The 15,664-nt window shown below is 36.7% G+C and overlaps 1 protein-coding gene and 1 pseudogene across 1 annotated transcript in view; one reads left to right on the top strand and one right to left on the bottom strand.

The window, feature by feature from the left end:
- TAFA1 (TAFA chemokine like family member 1) overlaps window positions 1-15,664 on the top strand; it is a 636,921-nt gene that overhangs the window by 597,117 nt on the left and 24,140 nt on the right. The window lies entirely within an intron of this gene.
- Window positions 9,404-11,190, bottom strand: LOC129088358 (nuclear speckle splicing regulatory protein 1-like; annotated as a pseudogene).

Below are 15,664 nucleotides of genomic sequence, written 5' to 3' on the forward strand. Positions count from 1 at the left end.
AGTTACCTTCATCATCCAAATCAAACAGCTTCTTCTTGAAGTTCTTAGAGCTGTAACATGCAAAAAGCTATGATGTTGTTGAATCCTGTCATCAGCAGGTCCAAAAACTGAAAATCAAGCCTTAAAATTATTCCAAGACCCAAAAGAATGGAAGACATATTAAAAACAAAAAGTTTACATACATGGTTTATAATAGCATGTATTCAAACCAAAGCTCTTTCACCAATGTTTATAATAACATAATGCTAAAAAGAATAACCCTAATGCCCATCAATGGATGAATAAACAAAATGTGATTGTATTCATGCAATAGGTTATGCAGCCATAAAAAGGGGTGATATATGCTACAACATGAATGAACTTCGAAAATATTATGCCATGTGGAAAAGCCAAATGCAAAAGGCCAAATATTGCATTCTTCCATTTATCTGAAATGTCCAGAATAGGCAAATCCTTCAAGACAGACAGAAGTTACTGGTTACCAGGGGCTATAGCAAGAGAGGAATGGAGAGTGACGCTTATTGGTACAGGGTTTCCTTTAGGGATCAGGAAAACTTTAGTTTGTGGTGATAATTGTACATTGTGAATGCACTAAAATCTTCTGAATCATACACTTTAAAATGGATAATAAACTGTATTTGTTATATGAATTTTACCATAATAATGTTTTAAAAATCATTCCTGATAGGGAAGGCTTTCTGGCAAAAAGCTGATATGTGTTATTTCCCCAGAAAGAAATATTATTTTCTAATAATACATGTTTTAAAAAGGAAGTCAGTGAAATGGCACTGATGGGTTTGTTTCTGTATTTAAACTAAGTGCTCAATACTGCTAAAATGATTAAGTAAATAGATGATGATGTAGTGACCTCGTGACAATGATAGCCATGGTCACTATCATCATTATTACACCACCATCATCATACAGTCTGGATGAACTTGATAATTCAGAAAAAAATAATCTAATGTACAGCAAACTGAATTTTAACTGCTTTCTTTTTTTTAAGGGTTATATATATATATATATATATATATCCCTTCAAAAAGGGACAAGAAAAAGATAATCTAATGTACAGCAAACTGAATTTTAACTGCTTTCTTTTTTTGAAGGGTTATATATATATATATATATATATATATATATATAACCCTTCAAAAAGGGACAAGAAAATGATGGAAGATTGATTATATTTTAGCCCCATTTATGTGCAACCAAACAAAAAGCAGAAAGTGAATCTTTCCAGCCACGGATCTTGTGTATCCTCTTAGTCCACCACAGGCATTTTTCTTGTAAAGATCTTTCCTGTCCAACCACACATCCCTTACTGTGCTCACCAGGTTGAGATAGAGAGAAACTGCTTGCTGGGCTTTTGTTCGAACACTGGCAGGGCTGCTTCACTTCCATCATCACCCACATTGCTCTGAACACAAACTGTTCACAGAGCAGGCAGTGTTCATTTGCCTGCTGTGGCACTGTAAGGGATATCCCTGGACTCGGGGTGCATTCTGGAGCATATTAACTAGGATTTCAACCAGGATCCAAGGACAACAGACACATTGTTCCTGCAGAGCCTGCCAGAGGGACTTTCAGCTGACTTGATTAATTTCACCTTGTTCACACAAAAGCACAGTTACAGACCTGCAGCTTTCCCTGCCATGTCATTATATTTCAAGTGTTCTCACACCTGATTCAGTCTCTAAAAAGAAAAGGAAATCATCTACCAAATCTGAATTGTGGTTATCAATCCCTTTTTTTACCACTCTACTGCAAATTTACCATCCAACCCTTAACATTTCAGCTAAAAAGCTTTAAAATGTTCCCCATCTGCACCAACAAAACTATTAATGGCCATTTAAAATGAAAGTCTCCCCAAAGGTAGCAGGGGACAAAGTTTCAACCTTGTGCTATGCTACACAGGTATGTCACAGTCCCTTCAAAGAATCAAAAATATGACCAAGAAATAAAAATGACTCCTGCTAAAACTGAGCATATTTGCTCAAAAACAAAGGTTACAAGAAAAGGCTGTAAGGATATAAAATTTGTGGGTTATCTGAAATAAAGAACAGAGTTCATCTGGATGTGGGTAAAAGGTAAGAAGTACTGCATTCTGTTAAGCAGACAACAAATACCAAAGTATGTTAACTGGAATATGGGAGAGTTTCCTCCTACATATATAAAAGGGCAGAGTCAGGGAACAAATTGTTCTCCTCAAACAGTGACAGAGTTTGGAACAATAGGAAGTGTGCAGTGAGATAACTGCAGAAACACAAACAATTTAATCCTTTAAAGCATTCAACCAACCAACATTTCTACTGTTTAAAAATGTTTAGCAAACACAAAAGGTTAGAAAACACTGTCTAGAGGATATTCATACATTATGCAAGCTGTTCTTCCAGTGTTGTCTGCTTTTGTCCTTTAACAAGTTCTATCACACATGTTGACATTTTGAGGATGACTATAATCTTATAATAACCTTCTTCAAGTTCAAAGGTCACATTTTAAATTCCTCTCCTTCATGTTAATTTTCTATTTATGTATAATAAATCATACAAATCCAGCAACTTAACCAACATTTATTAATTCAGCGTGTTTGTGTGTCAGAGTTCAGACATGACTTAGGTCCTCTGCTCAATGTCTTATTAAGCTGCAATCAAAGTGCCAGCTGGGCTGTGTTCTCATCTGGAGGTTAATGAAAGAAGAATTCACTCTCAAGTTTAGTCAAGGCTTTGGCAGGATTTATTTTCCTGTAGATGTCTGGCAGATGACACTAGAAGCCACCCTCAAGTCCTAGGAGCTGCTTGCAATTCCCCATCACATGGTCCTCTGTAGGCTGTTCACAGCGTAGTGGCTGCTTCATCAAGACCAGCAGGAGAATCTCTCTGTCTGCTAAGAGACTTATATAAGGAAATGTAATCATGAGAATAGTACCTCTATTCCTTTATTGGTTCCTGATTTTTTCATTAGTGCCCAATAATTCAGGGTGAAATAATTGTTCTTGCACTGTGAAAATGTGCCATATATAGATATAGATATAGATGATAGATATAGATATAGCTAGGTATACAGACATAAAATTTTTCATGGAAGTTAATTTTTCAGGGTGTTCTTAGTACATAACAATGACCATTTCAGTGAATTTGCCAATGAAATATTCCTGAAAATGTCCTTCTTTTAGAAGTGACTAAAATATATCTATTCATTTCATTTGAACCATTGCCAAAAGCAGACATATTGCAAATGAATTAGAATCACGAATTCTTATGGCAATAAATACTCTCCATTGTTTTTCTGGGTTAGAACAATGTTCTCTATGGCCTCAAGCAAAGCCTGAGATCCAGGGAGAGCCTTGCATATTTGAAGTTCTAGGCCATGCACAGCAAATCCATAGCTCTGAGGTTGCCATCCTGCCCTTGTCAATTATGGCAGACAATGATAATTAGTCACAGTACCAATTGTCCTTAGGTTTAGACCCAGCTTTGAAATTTTAAATACTAGGTCTCAGGCAGTGACTGGATTAGAACTTGAGTTAAAGCTTATTGACCATCTTTTGTCTGGATTTACCATAATTTATCTAATTTACCTTATCATAGAGCCAACCTTTGTTCCCAAAATTTTACTAAAAGTGAGATAATCTGCACAAAAACAAACACTAAACACAGGCTGATAGAGAACAATGATGAGATAAGGTAGGGGGAGAGATCCTTGCTACTGGTGTTACTGAGATAAAGGAAAAAATTTGTTAAAATAATATTACATGGAAAAAATGAGATCAGGAGAAGTCTTCATAAATTATAATCTGTGATTACCAGATAGTCACATGAGAGCAAACAAGTTTGATGAAAACTAGTAGCTAGAATTTCTCAGTTCTTCTCCCTTTTATCATACCCTTTAACTATACTTACCATTTGGCTGAGCTGTAGTGAGAAATACAGCATCTATAATGGGGAACAGATATTGTACTACTAAATGATTTTGGAGCCTCACAAAATTTCTCAATTCTAAAATTATTATATTTTCAGTAAGAGTAGATTCATCCTTGGGAAGAATTGGGGTGTGATGGGGGCACCTGTGATTGAAACACCAGATTCTTAGCACTTCTCACTATGTGACCTTATATAAACCTCTTAACCTCCCTGAGCCCATTTCTTCATATGCAAAATGGCAATATGGATAAAGTAATGAGTGACCCTTTATAGTGCATGGGAAGATGGTGAAAGTACATAAACTAAGTCATAAGAAAGTGATCTGACTCCACAAGAAACATGATGTCATATTGTTACAAAGCAATATTTATTCAAAAGTAAGCTCCCATTTGCAAAAATATCTAAATATGTACGTATTTGACAATTCATGCTGCTATAACAAAATACCCAAACTGGACACTTAACCAAAAGATGTTGCAGAGAGCGCAGGGCTCCTGGATCTGAGGATCACTGTCATGGGCCAGCTGAGGTTGGACGCCGGACTCTGAATCCCGCAGAGCCCGCCCTGGGGTTGTCACAGATGGAGGGAATAAACATCAGTCATTGCAAATCCCTCTCTGTTTTCCAGGAGACATGGCTCTTCCCTCTAGTAGAGAAGACCCCAAGTCCCTTTGTCCAAAGGCTTTTATTGAAAGGGTTATCGGTGGGGCTAGGTAATAGGAATGAACAGGTGATGTCATTACATCAGTATGTTAATGTTTACAGAGAATAGATGATGTTTTGAAGAAAACAAATGGTAGGAACACACTGATTTACATGGGTCTGAGCAGAGACCAGTAAACATGAGAGTGTAACCATAAGAGTGCCAAAAAGTTTAGGGTTAGAGTCTGTGAATAATGTGAATTTCCTTCTCAGCATGAGCTCGCTATCACAGGTTTTGAGAGATAAACAAAGTATGCTTTAAAGAATTTACTTCCAGGCCTGATTTCCCCTGGAAAGTGCCAAATCCACTTTAGGACTGTCTCCAGTATTGTTTCAAGACTGAGCCAGGTAGGGGGAGGGAGCCGCCAAGAGACAAGAAGACTTCTTTCAGATAGAATTAGGACCCCAGCCATGTCCAGGCTGAGACGGGGGGTGCAGGTCTTTTTGCCCTTTCTCCATGTGTCCTGCTGTCTATTTCGGCTGTGTCTGGCTTAGGTTGTCCCTTTCTTCGAGGGATCTTACCCATCATTGACTACCAACCATCACAGTGCCAGGGGGACAGTTTCATCTCCTCAGTGGCCTGTTTTCTCAAGGCCTCCTTGATTATTTCCAGCCTAGGGGCCCTCTTGGCTGTTGGTGGAGCTATAGTTCCAGAAACAAGACAAGGTGTTTCCCAACAAAAAGAAATTTATTTTCTCACAGTTATAGAGGTTAGAAGTCCACAACAAAGGCTCTGATTTCTGGTAAGGACTCTTATCTTAGCTGGTGGACGACCCCCTTCTTGAGAGAGATAATGAACTCTCTGATGTTTCTTGTAAGGACACTAATCCTATCAGATCAGGGCCTGGTCTCACGATTTCACTTAGCCTTAATTACTTATTCAAAATAGAGCCACACTGAGGGTTGGGGCTTCAGCCTATGACTTTTGGGGTTACATAAACATTCAGTCTGTAACAACATGGAAAATTCCCAATTGTCCAGAAAAAAAATCTTGGGCTTTTAAAATACATATTTTATAACATTTCTTGAGCTTTCACTGGATGTCATTATATAACTTAATTTCCATGACACTTGAGAATTTGTTTTTCCCTCTGTGCCAGGAGCAGATATAAACACCTGAGACACATCCGGGAATAAAACAGGAAAAACCTTTGCCCTTGAAGAACTTGCATTCCAATGGGGGAATCAGAGCAATTTTTGTAAAAAAAAATACTGAAAATAACATATATTTGGAAATTATAAGTTCATCCAAAAATATAATAGGTTATGTTGGACCCAGTACTCTGGGGAAAAAAAGGTTAAGTAATAATGTTAAAGTGGTACAGATAGAGCTCATGGAACAAGTGAGAGTTGAGCAAATGCTAGGAGATGAGAGAGCTGGCCAAGCAAAATCATGGAAGAAGAAATAGAAGAAGCACAAAGTACAAGGGCAGAGGCCTGAAGACAGGAGCTCAGTGGGTATGTTTGAGGATCATCTGTGATGCCAAAAATTAACTCCAGTTTCTCTGATGCATGAGTCAAACATCCTCATCACGGTCACATAGGTCTGTAGGTAGTAATATGTCACTAAGTCTCTGTGTATAAAAGAGAAGAACTAATATTTATTACCTGGTATGTGTCAGGTGCAGTGCTAGGTACTTTATATGTATTCTTGTGTTTAATTATCACAAACAGGTTAACAAAGGAGCCTGGGGAAATTCTGCATTGTATGGTCCAATGGGAAAACAAAGGACACAAGTTAATCAGTGTGAGATGTCACCTGTATATATAGAGTTCATTTCATGTCCATTCTATCCTCCCAAAGGTAGAGGGAGAGGCAGTTGTGGATTTAATTGAAGGACGCTGACCAGATTTCCTTCAGCATCCTATTCAGATGTATCTCCCTTGAAGCCCTCTCTCCTGAAATTTCACATTCCACTCTTTCACTAGGTTAACCCATTCTTAAGAAAAAGGAATGCACTCCTGGTTTTATGTGAACAAAAATAAGATTCTAGTATTATCTGAATTTTAATTTAAATTATGTAAGAATTAGGTAAGCTTATTAGCAAGGACTAATAGAGACCATGAAAAATGGGAGACATCTTTAAAAATTACTGTTCAAGTTCTAATTGTTTTTAAAACCCAAAGCCCCTTGAACAGGTGATGTATCTAATCATTATTAGCCATTATCCCATGAGTAGCTTATTCAATAATTTTCAGAGAATGATAGAGAAAACTCAAAGAAAAGCAAAATAAGATCTGCAGAATGTGGGCACTGTCTGGTAGGTAGAAAATTGAAGTTACACCTAAGAGAAATAGGATATTGAAAGAGAGAATAAAATGGGACTGGAAGGAGTGGACCCATTTTGCTGAAGTACCGGTCTCCAGAGGGCTTTTACAATGAGGTTATGTCCTTTCTGAACTATGGTGATAAAGACCTGTATTGTATGTAACTTTGAGTCCTGTTATCTCAAAATGAAGTCCAATGTCATTATTGTGCCTGTATGACCTTTAATGATCTGTCCCCATATCCTTGCTCCATGTTTCCTCTCATGTTTAGGCATTTGCAAAAGTTGGTCCCTCTGCCACCCCTGTTCTTTTCTATCCTGTTTTGCTTTACCACCTCCTAACAGAAGTCTTCTTAAATCACCCTTCAAAGCTGAGAATGTTGTCTCTCACCTCTGCTGCTGTTGTGTCCATTGCTCATTCTGCAACAGGACTTACTACACTAAACCACAATTGCTCACTTATTACCTTGCAATGACCACTAGACTCTGAGAACCTCAAGAGAAAAGAATAGACAGCACTTTGGCAATCTCTGTATCCCCAAAGCTTAGCACTTCACCTAAGTAGATCAGTAGGCTTTCAGGTGATGAAGTGATAGATAGCATGCATGTGCACACACTCACTTACACTCAGATATGCACATACGACTCTACATAGTCCTCTTTTATATTTTCGCTTCCACTCAGAAAGTGGAGTTTTGTGAAGTGAGAAGTCAGGCTCAGTAATACCACATTGAGTTTTAGGATGCATAATTTACAGTCCTGTCTCCTGAACAGCACTTGCATTCTTTGCTAACCCAGAGGTCACACATGGTTGGCTGGGTACAACATAACATTTCTGAATTGTGAATCTCAGGGCATAAGCCTCAGCCATCTATGCTCCTTACTATCCATAAAATACTACCAAAATTTACACTGCATCTAAAATTTAGAGTTCACACACTTCTTATGATAAAGAAAGTGAGACTCAAAAAAAGTTGAGTTAGTCAAACCAGATGACACAGTTAATTAACAAAAGAGTGCAGACTTATACTAGAGAATTTTGACTCCCAATTCAATGGTCTTTCTACTGTATTATTTTGCACAGTAAAGGGAAAATAAATAAAACAAAAATAAAAATGCAGAAAGGTGTCAGATTTAGTGGGCTCCACTGAAAACTAAAGGGAAGAAATCAGGAAATTATTTCTCTCTGGTGATCAGGTAAATATCAGTTAAAATTTTTCTCCTTGCTGTAAACAGTACAGTCCTTAATATTTTATATCTATTTATTTCAGTTTGTTCTTTCATATTTAGAAGAACAAGAGAAAGGCCAGGTATCGTATTGATGTTTCAGAGTGAATATTAAGAAGACACAAATGTGAATGCATCTCTCCACTTTGCTAGTTGTTTCTTTGCCCCTGAAAGGGGGAAAAAACTCATTAGATCATTTGCAATCATGTTTCATTTGCTTCTCACATTCAAGAATATATCCATTGCTATATTTAAATAAACATACAGTATAAATAGTTGGATAGCAATAAATATGAAAACAAGGTTCAGCCTCTTGAGATGTTAAGTTTAAACATGAAGTAAAAGATATTAAAACAAATGTGAAAATAACACTATTAGCAAATGCAGCTGCCATAAATGTTATTAATGTAATTATCTTAATAAATTTAGGAGGCTTCTAATCATATATTTCTACTAGCAGACAATTTGAAATAACTTATTCCTTCTAAAGCTCAGTTAGAAATATACTAGCAAAGGTAACCATTTTTCTTATATCTAAACAATAAAACCTAAATTAATTGAATGGAGTCAATAGGGTATGTGCTTGGTAAATATCATTAGTTTTTTATACTATAAAATGATAATAATGAATCTCTTACTCTAAATATTAAGAATGTTTGGTTAAATATGTATATATGTAAATATATACTTTTAAATATGTATGTAAATGTTATACTTTTAAAATTTAAAAGGATACTTTTTTTCAGGATTAAAGTGATTTTTAATGAAAAAAAGGACATTAGTTTTAAAAGAAGAACATGAACTAAAAGTACAGCTATATCACTATTTTTATTTTCATTGAAGCCAAGTATGCCTGAGCTACAAAGTTAGACAAGGTGTGTATCTATCTATATTTTATACTTTAATACAAATTTCAAAACATAAACATAACAATATTCTCTACATTCAAATCCACTTGATTTTATCTGAAACACAGTATTTACAAAACAAATAGCTCTTGCAACAAAACCAACATTAGGAAATCTGTTTAAATTATTTTTTAATGCTTATAATGGAGCCAATTTTCCTCAAAAAATACCTACCAAGATTTAGCACTCTTTAGGTTGCTTGAATACAACCAAGAATGGGATACTGATAAGTAAATACTATATATCAGTTCAGTCAAATATTCGAGATAAAAGGAGTGACTTTTGACTTAACCCTAAACCAAAAATTAATCTTGAAAATATAGTTTGCCATTTCTAACATACTCCTTTATGTGTTCACACAGCATGTTCCAGGATGTCAATCATCTTCTTTCTCAGTGTATGTCTTTGCATTAACCCATGCCATGTGCCTGGAAAAGTACCTGTCTCTAGCTGACATTACAGTTTCTTCATTGCTCCGTTTTGCAAACTTGCTCAGTGTCTCGTGTGGTCTCTCTTGTTCTTTGCCAATCTCTTGGCATTCCTGTGATTCTGTGTTTTGTTCCCAGTCATGTTTCAGAACTAGAGAATTTCTCTGGGTTTCTTTCTTTGTCCTTTTCCATGTTTCTCATTTTATTGGATCTTTCCTGGTCAAGAAACCTATCCTTTGCCCTAGATTTCAGGCTGCTTTCCTTTCTGTCTCGCTGTCTTTCTGAAGATTGAACATTTACTTCTCATTTTTCTCTATTTCTGTTTTCATATCTTTCTTTCCTTGTTTTCATATGTTCTTCCTTTTCTTTGTTTTTCTCTTCATTCCCTCCTCCTTTCTCACAGTGTCGGTCATGATCATTTCATTTCCTATCTCTTTCTTGTTCTCTTTTGGGATATTTCTCTCTGTCTTTCTCCCTTTTCCATTCTCTGTCATCTTTCTCTTTGGTCTCTTTCCCTCAGTTTATCTTCTTGTTCATGTCTCTTCCAATGGGAATTTCTATGACTGGCCTCTCTGTGTCTAGGGGAATCATTCTTTTCTTTTTGGTAATCACGGTCAGCATAATAGTTCTCCTGGTCCCTGGATTATCTCTCCTGGTGCTTATCTTCCCTTTTCTCATGTCTCCTTAACTTGAAACTTTTTACATGGCTTTTGGTACCATGTTCTCTTTCTTCCCTAGATGACCTTGAGTGGGTATGATTCCTGTGATGCCTGGAGTCATTCTCAGAGGTCTGTGTTCTTTCCTCTTCTTCAGTTCACTTTATTGTTTCTTTCCATTTAATCATCCTTATTGTCATTAGCATAAAAGTCCCTATCTGCATCCAGGTTTTCCTTCTACTTTAATAGCAATTTGGAGAATGCATTTCTCATGTCTTGTTCTATTCTCTGAGCTTACTTCGTTGGAATAACCCCTTGATTCCTCTCCCTTTATCCCAGACATAGCTTCACAAAAGCTGCATTTACATACTTCCTCTTCACCAACTGCTTGATTTAATAGATGCCTATAAAATCCACTGAGATCTTTCTGCTTGGTTACATCCAAACATGCTTCAAATGCAGCAGCCCCCTTTTCTCTTTCCTCCTCTTCAGCTCTCTCTTGCAGTTTTTTCTTATAAGCAGATGTCACAAATGCCTCTTTATCATCAGATTCTTCCTTTTCCATTTCTCATTCTCTCTGTATTTTCTTTTCCATTCTTTTTTCCTCTTCCTTTTTTCTGATCTCAACTGCTTTTAGTAAGTTGTGATGGCTTTCGGTCTTTTACCAAAAGCAGTTTGGGATTACTTTTTTCCTTTTTTTTCTGTATTTCATCATAAATACTGTCATATTCATATACAGTGGAATCTTCAGCAAGGGTCTTCTGGATTTCCACTTTGGTCTTTTTCATTGCTTGCTTTTTAGTTGCTTCCCTCTGAAGGCTTTTACTCATGGAGGTCTCATCATCATCAGAATCATTCCCTACCACTAATGGTTTTTGCAAAACAGGATGCAAGTGCTGTGTTTTCATTGGCAAAATAAGCTCATACTGCCTGCCTGGAATTGCCATCTTGCTCCCATCTCTGCTGAATGTTAAGAATACTATTTTTTAATTATGGGTGATATTTACCAGACTTCTAATTTTTAATATTTTCCTGGTAGTTAGTTACCATAGATAATTTACTGAAATCATTGTCTTTATTATTCTCCATATAGTTTACTTATTCAAATTCAAATCAAATATATTATTTCATATTTGAAGAAGAATTACAGAAGACGCTATAAGTGATATCCAGCATTTAATTGAGCACTTGTTATATACCAGGAATAGTTCTAGGTAATATAAGTGATAATGGTAATCATCATCATTAATATCATGCATAGCACATACATGACAAGTCTTCCCAGTTCCTTCTGTATTACCTGTTTATTATATAATCATCACAACTCTGAGATAGATGCACTATGATTATCACCATGTTAATAATAGAGGACACCAGCACCAAGATTTACAGAAGTTACATAACTTAGTCAAAGTTACATAAACCTGAGTCTTACCCATCTTACACTTGAAGATCTCATGCACTTCACAGAGCTGCCACGAAGCAGCACTGCAATAATCAGGCCTGGTCATTTGCTTACAAACTTCATTCTGCTTCTTTTATTATTTATTTATTGCCAAAATATAGAATTGAGACACTTCCAAAAAACTTATTTTTCAGAAACATCACTCACTAACTTTTAAAAGTAGAGACTACTTTATCAATATGAAGAATAAAGAATAGCCAGCTTAAGAAAATCTTCTTTAAAAAATTAGACACTAGCATCATTAGCTCCCTTCAATTTTCTTCACCCACTATCAGAAGTACAGCTACACTCTCATAACTGTCTTCCATATGTATCAATTGAAGGCCATGTAGTGGTCTTCTAAGGAGATGGCTCAGGACTCCCAGAGAGACATCCAAGGGACTTGGGTGGAAACTGCAAGGTTTTTTATTACCTGTCCTAAGAAATCTAGAATGTCACTTCTGCTGCATTCTGTTCATCAAGCAAATGGCTAGGGCCACCCTAGGTTCAGCAAGAGGGGAGTGAGATTTTACTACTCAAGGGAGGAGTACCTAACTTTTTGTAGCAATCTTTAGTCTACATGGAGATGGAGTGACCTGATTGGACAAGTTTGGTCATGTGCCATCTGTTTCAAAGGTTGGGGGTCAGCTCCATCTAAAGTACCTGACTAACATTGTGAGACCTCTAGCTCCCCAAAGTAAAAATTAAGGTGTTATTGCCAGAAGACAGGAAAGCAGAGAGAGGCTAAGTATGTAGAAACAATAGCCCTGTTACAAATTGATGGTGATATTATCAAACCATTGATTCAAACAGGCATTATAGAATAAAAAAAATGCATCAACATTTGGGACTTGTTAAAGCCTTATTTTATATCCTAACTGCCGATCATTTACTTGGGCTAATTACATGAGATTAGAGCATTACCTTCTTTATCTATAAAATGTGAACAATAACCTTCCCAGGGTTGCTTCAGGCATTAGATGAAGCATTAGGTTTTGCTCAACAAATATTATTCCCCTGTATTCCTTCCCTTGTGAAACCTCTTAAATTGTAGATATGAGCTATACTTGAAAATATCACCCCTTTTGAGAGTGGGATGGTATGTAGTAACCTAGAAAGTTTCAGATGTGTTAAAACCAAGCATGTTTATAGACTACACTGGCCATTAGTTTACAAAATATAATTCGCATTATTCCCTTTGAGGAATAAAAGCAGATACACTTTGGTCTCTGTTCATGTGAGAGAGTACCTCTGCGCATCTTTACAGTGACATACTATTCCCTATTTCATCTTCAAAATTCATTTCTCTCAGAATCCTAAGCATTCAGGGCCATCAGTCTTTTAAAGGATATTGAAGGTCACCCAACCCACCTTAACAATGACAGTTAGGGCTGAAGTTAGCTTTTCCCTTTTATTGGTCATCACTGATAAAACTTGATTGCTTAATATTTTTTCCTGGGCATTCAAGTACTGGAAGCTGTCTTCCAAATTCAGTGATTAAATATGTCTTAAAATACCAAAAAGGTGACTTCTCGGTCTAATGCTTTTCATCATGGAGACATGGCTGAAACTGAGCTGTCCTTCCAGTAGCATTGGCTTGGTTTATAGAATTTGAATGCCAGGTGAAAAACTTAAGCTACTTACATTGCAGCTTGTTAATATGTTACAGTTTTATTTATTTATATATTTAATTAAAGTGTCTAATTCTTTGTCTCATCAATTAATGTATCTAATTAATGAACCTAAGTAAAAAGTGTTCTTAGATTGAAAGCAACCAGGATATTGTGCAGCTTCTAAGGACATCACTAGTTCTTTCTCCTTCCTGCTGCTAGAAAAAGCAATAAAAGAGATGGAGGGGAAGAGAAAGAGAGAGCAAGCAAGATTATTTCATTGTGTTCAGTGTGTAGGGGGTCACACCACTGACAATAAACAAGATCATTTGTAGTGATTACAGATATGGCACTAAATAACACCGAAGTACAGAGTAAATAAATGCTCCTCCTTCAATTTCCTTTGGTTGGTCTGATATCTTTAATGAAAATTCACAGTTTGGCACTATTATGTCTTTAATACCTCTCTAAAATTTTTACTCCTCACCAATTCTTAAAACATGCTAAGGAATTCATCTTTGGAAGATGACAGTATCTAAATAAAGTAACCTTGTTTTCATGTTGTATTTTTCACACTGACCTTAAAGCAAATGATGTCAGTTTGCCAGTTACAGCAAGGAAGTAAAGTTTCCTTCTTATAGAATTTCATTTAAGTAAAAGAAGCAATTCCTGAAGTGTCACCCTATAGATTAAAGCTCATGGGATCCTTTTATGTGGAATATGGCCTTTTGCGGTTTCTCTTGCCCTGGCTCCTGTGTATGAACAAGAATCCCCGGTCTCTTATGCAGCCTGCATGCAGGGAAAGCTGTAGACACCTAGAGTCAAGTGGTCTGCTACTGGAAGAGGGAGGCAAAGGCTGAGCCAGCGTCTTCCAACTGCCTCTGATGGAGATGGGAACTGAAGGAAACATCCAAAAAGGACACACTACTTACTTCTGCCAAATGGATTCATTCATTCCCAGAACCATCTAGTAGGTTGCACTTTCCAAATAAGGAACCATGGCCCAGGAGAGGCAATTCTTCTGATGGAGAAACAGTACTACCTGGGATGAGAGACAACTTACTCCCATCAAAAGTGATCAATTCTGTTATCATTACATCTTTGGCCACAGCAACTGCATTTGTATAAAGCCTAGATAATGAAGAAGACCATAATCGAATTCCACAGTATCTAAACTACACTCAGTCTCATTTACCCTCATTCACTCACAAACAAACCACACTGTTGCTTCAGAAATGCTGAACCATGAATATTTCCCAGAATGTAGCATTCTAGGTCATACTTCACGTGCAGTTTTACCTACACAGAGATTACTCAACTCTGCTTACTTTACAAATGCTATTCATTGGTTTAGCACTTATTTCAGACATCACTTTTCAACCTCTAGTAAGCTCTGGAGACAGTTGCTTCGCTGATTCACAATTCTGTCCCTTTCCATTTGGGTGAACATGGACAAGTTATATAGCCTTCCTTTGCTTTAATTTCCTCCTCTCTAAAATGGGATAATAATAGTGCTCACATCCCAGGACCACTATAGGATTAAATTATAGAATCAATGCAATTCAATGAGCACAGTGCCTGGCCCACAGTATGTACTCCATAAATGTAATGATTTCAAAGTATTTAATCACTGCACTGACCACATTGATTGCAATTAAGTTATAATATTTTTTATTATCCTAAGAGCTCCTTAAAAGCATGGATTAAAATTATTTAGTTTGTCCCTAGCCCCAGCACAGTACCAGGACACAATATATTGAATTATATCAGAATGAGGTCAGCTGATGCTTACTTGTATGATAATAACAAAAGCTAAGGCTTTTTAGCCCTTACTTTGTGCTGGGCATTGGTCGGGGGCTTTATTTATGTTAAGCCATTCAACTTTACAATCCTTTAAGCTAGGTTCTGTTACTATTGCCATCTTAGGGATTAGAAAACTGGAGAAGAAAGATATTAATGCTTTTTCCAAGGCCATACAATATCTGACTGTATGGATTTGAAGCAAGGGAATCTAACTCCAGAGATCTCACTCTTATTTTTAAGTATATTTTATTGATTATGCTATTACAGTTGTTCCATTATTTTCTCCCCTTTATTCCCATCCCTGCACCCCCCCCTCCCACCAGCAATCCCCCCACCATAGTTCATGTCCATGAGTTGTATATATAAGTTCTTTGGTTTCTCCATTTCCTATACTATTCTTAACCTTCCCCTGCCTATTTTGTACCTACCATTTGTGCTTCCTACTCCCTGTACCCTTTTCCCCATTCTCCCCCCGTCCCTCCCCACTGATAACTCTTCATGTGATCTCCATTTCTATGATTCTGTTCCTGTTCTAGTAGTTTGCTTAGTTTTTGTGTGTGTGTGTGTTTATGGTTTTTTAGGCTCAGCTGTTGAGAGCTGTGAGTTTGTTGTCATTTTATTGTTCATAGTTTTGATCTTTTTCTTAGATAAGTCCCTTTAACATTTTATATAACAAGGGCTTGGTGATGATGAACT

This window comes from Pteronotus mesoamericanus, unplaced genomic scaffold (assembly GCF_021234165.1).
Source record: "Pteronotus mesoamericanus isolate MK-2021 breed Mesoamerican mustached bat unplaced genomic scaffold, CSHL_Meso_final scaffold_54, whole genome shotgun sequence".
Lineage (NCBI taxonomy): Eukaryota > Metazoa > Chordata > Mammalia > Chiroptera > Mormoopidae > Pteronotus > Pteronotus mesoamericanus.